This window comes from Prinia subflava, chromosome 1, assembly GCF_021018805.1.
Source record: "Prinia subflava isolate CZ2003 ecotype Zambia chromosome 1, Cam_Psub_1.2, whole genome shotgun sequence".
In the NCBI taxonomy this organism is placed as follows: Eukaryota; Metazoa; Chordata; class Aves; order Passeriformes; family Cisticolidae; genus Prinia; species Prinia subflava.
The window spans coordinates 139251448-139258446 of NC_086247.1; the positions used below are offsets into that span (position 1 = coordinate 139251448).

Consider the following 6999-nt stretch of genomic DNA (forward strand, 5'->3'; position numbering starts at 1 on the left):
TTTGAGTCCTGCTTCCAAGCTGTATTCGCACATACTACTTTCTTCAAGCTGTTTGGATATTTTAGCTGTCCCACCAAATCCTGCCCTCCAAGTTAACACACAGGCAAAACATGAAATAATCCAGCATGGTGAAGCCTTTGCCTGATCTACTACAGGACTGAGCTGTCCTCCTTGGTGCTACTGATCTTCATTCTCAGCAGTCCTTTGAAATCCAGCCTCCCTTGTAATTTCCAGGGTTATTTGAGCTTCTTTCAGAGGCTTTTCTCTGCCTTCTTCAAAGTAGTTTTGAAGAGGGAAATGTAAAGCTGCTTTCTCTTTCCTAGCCCTTCCCTCTGTTTCCTCAGTCTCTCCTTGGTGTCAGCGGCTGCTCGTGCCTCCTCGTGCCTATTGGAACACTCTGTGCAGGTCCTGTCAGCTCCAGAAGCCATTCTCAGCATTGCTGACACCAGCCACTCACGTATCATGACCTGATATGTGCAAATTTTGTTGCTTTTTGGTTGGGTTCTTTTTGCTTTTTTGAAACTTTGGGAGTCAGATTTTCCATTTTGTTTATACAGTATGAAAAAATTCATTTCCTTTTTTCAATGAAAAAAACTTTGATTTTCATGCAGTATTGCTACCAGAGAGAAAGGCCACAGCAAACAACTCTGGGACGAGGTTCATGGTAAATGAGGAGGGTCACAGAGAAGAGAATATTTGCTATATTTGCTACTGCCCCTCTGGCTCCAACCCACTATGCCAGGCCACAGAAAACATTTTGGGTCTTAACATCATTTGCAGCCACTATAACTACTGCAGTGCAAACATTACTTTTATAAAAGTCTGGTGCTTTTCTAATCCTGCAGAATACATTAAAAACTTTCTTCAGTGAATTCTACAGGTTTACTCTACCCTACTTATTCATGGTTCTCTTTGTCAGCTTTAAAAATGTCATCTTGTAACTGCAAGCTTCCCCTTTTCCTTGTTTTCTGGGACAGGCAGAGCAAGAGTGTCTGACTGGCAAAGATGTTGATCCCCTATGCTCATGAAAATGTGGGAAGAATTAGGTCCTTCCTGCAGATTTGACTGTGTTCTCCAGAAACTAAGCTTTCATTTAAAAACCTAATGAAGTGTTTAGCCCTTCTGGTAGCAAAGATAACCATGCTTCAGTTTGCATTTTGCAGAGGTTATCTTGTGTTAAAGCCAGAGAAATTGCAACTGAACCAGAGTTACAGGCTTCCTCTCTTAAATGGGAACTAGATGTAAAGCAATGTGCTAGAGGTATTGGTGTGCCACAGACCTGGAGACAGAGAAAAAATTTGCTGAAGAGAGGCTGTTTGAGGGGTTTATCCAGTCTGGATGGGGGGTTTCATGGGATTCTGCCATCTCCTGCCTCCTCTCCTTATTGCTCACTATCACTGCTCTCCTGCAGTTTCATCCCCCAGCCCTCCCTTTCATGGTCCCTTCATGAGTCCTGACTGGCACTGTTTCAGTTTTCCATATGGGTTTATTCACCCGGGCCATAAGTATGACAATAATTAGTAATATGAGAGGCAAGATGGACCATGATGCTTGTTGGAAATGACAGAGGGGCAAATTCTGGCAGAAGTACTCAGAAATATCCTGAAAAGGAGCAGCAGGTTCAATGCTGGTGAGGAGTCCGTGTGCTCAGACACCCCTTATGCCATCCCAAACCTTCCCATTCTCTCAACTTCTGGTGCATTGCCAGGAGGACTGGCTGGCTCCGAGACACAAGTGACCAACTTCATCATCCTCAGCCCTTCTCCTCACTTGGGAAGCATGAATTATTCACAGGTTCTTTTAGCAGGTTCACGCTGTACATGTGGCATCTCAAGCCACACACAGTAAGGAGGCTGATGAGCCCCCTCTGAGTGCACACGTGGCTACACCTGCAGCCACATCTGCGCACCAGGGCAGGCACATTCTGATTCTCTTCTTAATGCATCCCCTCGCAGCAGCGTCTCAGGCACACTTTTTTTGCTTCTGCTGCTTAGTATCTTCACTGAGCTGTTCACAATAATGCTCAGGTCTTTTCTCCAGAGATTACAGTTAATTCAGAAGCCATCAGTGTGTCAGAGCGGTTTAAATAATTTCTTTCAAATGCATTACCTTTTAGTTCAAGTTCATGTGCCATCATGTTAGGACAACCACTGGTGGTATTAGAGTTGTCTGGTGTTTCAAACAATCCTTTGCAGCTTTCCCTTTCTGATCAAGCTTTTATCAGCTGCATATTTTGACATTTCATTGTTCATCAAATTCTCAGTGTTATTAGGAAATGCAGTACTTAGCAAATCCACTGAAACTATGATCATAGTCTTAAGACATCTGTCTTAAGACATACAAAATCTATTAAAAACCTAATGGATACATTCCTTATCTCAAAGTCCATATTTATTTGCTGTCTGCTGTAAACAGATCCTCATAGAAACTGAAGGAAATCAGTGTAATGTATGTACAACATAGTCACCTGCACATGGATAGATAAAAAATAGTCCTTACAGACATCCTTAGGGCTCTTCACTCTTAATATTTTTCAGCCTCAGGCTTCAGACACTTATTTCCACTGCCAGCTTGTCTCTTCAGCAGTTGTTAATCCAGGACAAGGTTTTACCTCACTTTCTTGTTACCAGACTTCTTTCATATTCTCACAGGCAGAATCCTATCGGAAGCTTTTCAACACTCTAAATAAATTATATCCATCATCTTGCTTTAATGTATTACTTTTTTTAACTCAGAGAATTCTATGAATTCAGGAGAACTATCATTTACTTCTAGGTGTGTCATGCTAGTATGTTCTTGCCAAATTATAAAGATTCTTGTGCTTTATTAATCTAATTATTTTCTACACACTGGCGTATTTGATTTGAAAATTATCCTTAGATCCATTTTTAAACGTGGGCTCCATATTCAGCTCTTCTCCCTGTGTTGGTGCCTCAGTTTCTGCTTTATGTGAGGGAAAATTGTCTAAGCTTTTAATCACAAACTGCCTTCAGATATTACTGTAACTGCAGCAGCTCTTGGAATTGACTGCAGTGGAGAAAGCAACATACCTTGAAATGAGAGCTTTCAACTTTTTTTTTTTTTTAAGATTGTTTTCAGATAACTATCTTACTACAAACCTCCTCCACACTTTTAACAAATCTTGTTATAATAATTCACTGGGTGTTACACATAAGCTGCTGTGACACAGTTGTTTCTATGAATGGCTTTATTGGGAATATTACCACAGACTGAGGAAAACCAAAGCACTGTGGGAACTTTAACTCTACCAGCTAGACTACTGTACTTAGCTATGAGGACTATTATTAACCCAGTTACTGAAACATTTACTTGAATAATGAATGAGCTATTACTGCATGTTGTAGGCTGTGAGATTCAAAAAGAAAATCTGAAATTGTTCACACAGAACAGTGGAGGACAAACAAGGGAAAAGGAAGAATTTCATTAAATATTCAATTTTTCTCTTAGGTTAGTTTTAGAAAGGTATTGATTGACATCTGAGGATAGCAATCTCCTTCCCAAAGACTAAGATGAAAATGAGTCCATGTATGAAACTGCACCTTTGAGAGGGTGGAAGGTAAATTAGCCCTCAGACACAAAGCTCCTTATTTTTCCTTCCCTGCAGAAATGGACCCTCTTCCTCCTCCCTCACTTAATCCCACACAGCTCAAGGCATTTTTTTATCAAGCTGCCAGGAACTCCATGGCTGGGTAGTGCCAAGGCACTTGCAGGGCAGTCCTGACCCCCACAAGGCTTGAGCTCCTGCTGCCTCAAAGGTGCCCATCTGCAGCACAGTGTCCCAGTGGCTGGAGAAAATGGCACAGAGGACACAGAGTTATTACAGAGCCACTGTGAGGAGGGACCACCATCCCCCTGGTCACACACCCCTCTGAGGCCTCAGCCTTTGGTGCTTCCATGCATGGAGCTGAGAATCCCCTTGAGTACTTTATGGGCACCTCTCTGGACATTTCTGCCAGGTCTGGTCCTTTCAGAAGGGAAAAGGATTTACAGTCGGGTCTTCCATGGCCCAGACAAAGGACAAGGTGTGTAGAATATGAAGGAGGATGAAATGACACTCCCCTTCTGGCTCCTTCCTTGCTTCCTTCTCCCTCCCTTCTTGCCAAAAAAAAGAGAAAGAAATGAAGTGAAACTATTTGAGTGCCTCGAGCTGAACTCACAAATAGTTTCAGGAGTTTCAAAACCACATTTCCGTGTAAATTTACTCTTCCTCCAAGGATTTCACCAGCTTCTCCCTCACTCCTGGTGTTATTTTCTGAGTGGTTACGGTGTGTTGGGAAGCCAGCAATAAGTCCATTGTTAACACTGCTCAGCCTTCTGTTTATTGGAAATTACTTTCTTCCTCTGTAGAGCTGCCCATGGACTGTCTTGCAATCCTGTTTGCATGCAGCCTGCCTTTACTCTCCAATCAACTCCAAAAGTGTTATTAATACACTTCTTAATCACCTGTTTTTCTAGAATAATATTTTGATTTAACACAACTGTTAAATTTTTCCCAGGTGAAAAATAACCATTTATTGTCATTCATTATTTTTCACTGGGCTGAATTCACATATGCCAGTTTTGCACTGACTAGCTAGGAAAAAGCTTTTCCAAACTTTAGGAGCATATGTAATTTATCCTTTCCCTATCTACATGGTAATAAAAAATCCTGTTTATTTCCTCATAAATTCACTGAATCCCTTGAAGGCAGACTGTTGGCAAAACACTGGGAAAAAACTTATCTTTATTTTTTTCAATTTTTAAAAATTATTATTATTTCTACAGCTACTTTTGCTGCAAATGTTTCGTATTTACAATCATTTTATATTTACTGTATTTTTAATATTAGGCTGTTTATATTTCTTTTTGTGGATGCGTGGAGGAGGGATTTAATTTTCTAGAAGGTACCTGGATGGCTCCAACCATCAGGTTCACTGTTCAGTGTTTCTGCTTGGCCATCTGGCAGAGGGGGCTGCAGGGACCCAGCCTCAGCCCGTGTGTTCATACTCTGACAAACAGGGTGCCTGCTCTTCTCACAGGGGAACCACCCTGCCATGTCCCAGGCCAACTTCAGCTTCCCATTTACACTCTCAGAGCTCACTCCTGTGATGAAGCTGAGATGAGGATTCACCAGCACGGGGTCAGATGAGATGTGCATACAGAGATGAGGAGCTGCATTGCACATCACTGAGAATCATCTCATTGCTTTGAAACCTCTGGCTTTAATAGACATTTTTATTGGCTTTTCCTCCCAAGGTTTTTTTCCTCCTGTCTCCATTCATCTTGCTACTCATAAAAGAGTCCAGAGTTAGTACAGGGACACAAAAGTAATTTGAGTAAGATTAGATTAATTTCTATGTTGCAGTAATTCCAAGAAACAACATAGCTAACACTATGTCTGAGAGTAAAGCATATTTGAACTGCTTTCATACTTTAATGAAAAGTATATTCCACTGAGGATCAACACCAAACAACATTACCTGGAGATATGTTAATAATAGTTTTGTCGCTTACTGGAAGATTAAGATTTCACAATTCTCACAGAAGCACAGCATTCTATGTAAATTCCTCTTAAACCTTGACAACAGTACTACAGAACTGATAATTTATTTATTTTTAAAATGTCAGCAGGGTATGACCACTGAGATGAAACATCTCATTTTCAAGAACATCTTCAGGGATGATGGCAAATTACAGGCACTCACAGCAATGCACGTGGCATTAAAGAATACAGTGTGTGATCAAATATGACAAGTAGAGGACTGTTGGGGTTTTTTTACAAGCAGAATGATAAATTTGCCTAAAAGGTAGATAAATTGTGATAGAATGTTACATTCTAGTTGTTCTAGTTCAATGGCTCTGAATAACTAAGGAATTTTGTTTAATTTTTATCTCATAAATTTAAATCCTCTCATCTTCACAGCTCTCAGTCTGTGTTAGTTATCAAACATGGTCTGGTAATGCACTAGAGAGAGAAATAACAACCTAATAAACAGCAGAACAGTTTTATACAAGTAGATTTTTTTCATTTTTCCCTTCAAGGGAAACTATCATAGAATTTCTTGCAGCTATTTTATGTAACATACTGCTGTAGGGATTATATTTTCTTTCTTATGTAAAGTTCTTTTTTTTCCCAAGAATTTTATAATTTGTTCATCTTTGTAATGTTTTTTTTTAAGTCTCAGATTTTCCACTGTATTACAAAAGTTATCCAGTGATCAAAACACCAATGATACACACGAAGTTTCATTTGTTGAAATAAAACCACAGATGGCTTAATAAAAAAAATCCACTTTCCAGCAATGGTCTGGAAATTGCCCTATGAGCAAATATGCATCCAAAGATCACAGAAGATACAGAAATATTTTAAGGGCTCAGTGTAAGATTTTCTTGCTTAAGTATATGATGCTGTACTTTTTTGTTCCGTTTTGCAATACGGTTTCTTTAGAAAGATGCCTTAAAAAGAAATCATAAGCAAGAAGTTCTCAGTGCTGCACGACTCCCAGACACAGATACTCTCACATGTTTGAAAGGCTCTAGGCTCAGACACTCACCTGGTATAGGCCAGGGTGGCCCTGCTGACTGCAGTGACAGCTCATGTCAGGGGGGACTTCAGCTTTCATGATTTCCATGAAGTCTCTGTAGAGCACAGTGGGTTACAGATTTAAATGCTTGTAGTTTTGTTGATTACACAGATGTTTCCAAAGAACCTGATGTTGAAACAGAGTGTGTTTCTCTACAGAACAGATGTTTCTCTGTGTTTAGACACTGCAGTGACTACTGCATGGGGAAAAAATATCTTTTTAAAGTCTTATTTGCCTAAGAGTCTCTAAGCCTCATGCTCAGAGCCTGGGCATATCCTGCCCTGCTTCCAGCACATGCATTTTCCCTGAGCTCACACGGGGATAGCCCTTCTGGGGGTGTGCAGGACCCTGTGACACCTGAGAACACTCCCAAAGCTGTACTTACACCCACTGACACCGCCAGTGGTTCTTCAGA

At 40.5% G+C, this 6999-nt stretch overlaps 1 long non-coding RNA gene across 1 annotated transcript in view; it reads right to left on the reverse strand.

Moving 5' to 3' along the window:
* The window catches only part of LOC134559702 (uncharacterized), a 39341-nt gene extending 32622 nt beyond the window's left edge, over window positions 1-6719 (reverse strand). Inside the window, exon 1 of the long non-coding RNA XR_010082569.1 lies at window positions 6555-6719. This is a non-coding gene — a long non-coding RNA (uncharacterized LOC134559702). The remainder of the gene's footprint in view (window positions 1-6554) is intronic.
* Window positions 6720-6999: the final 280 nt, after the last annotated feature.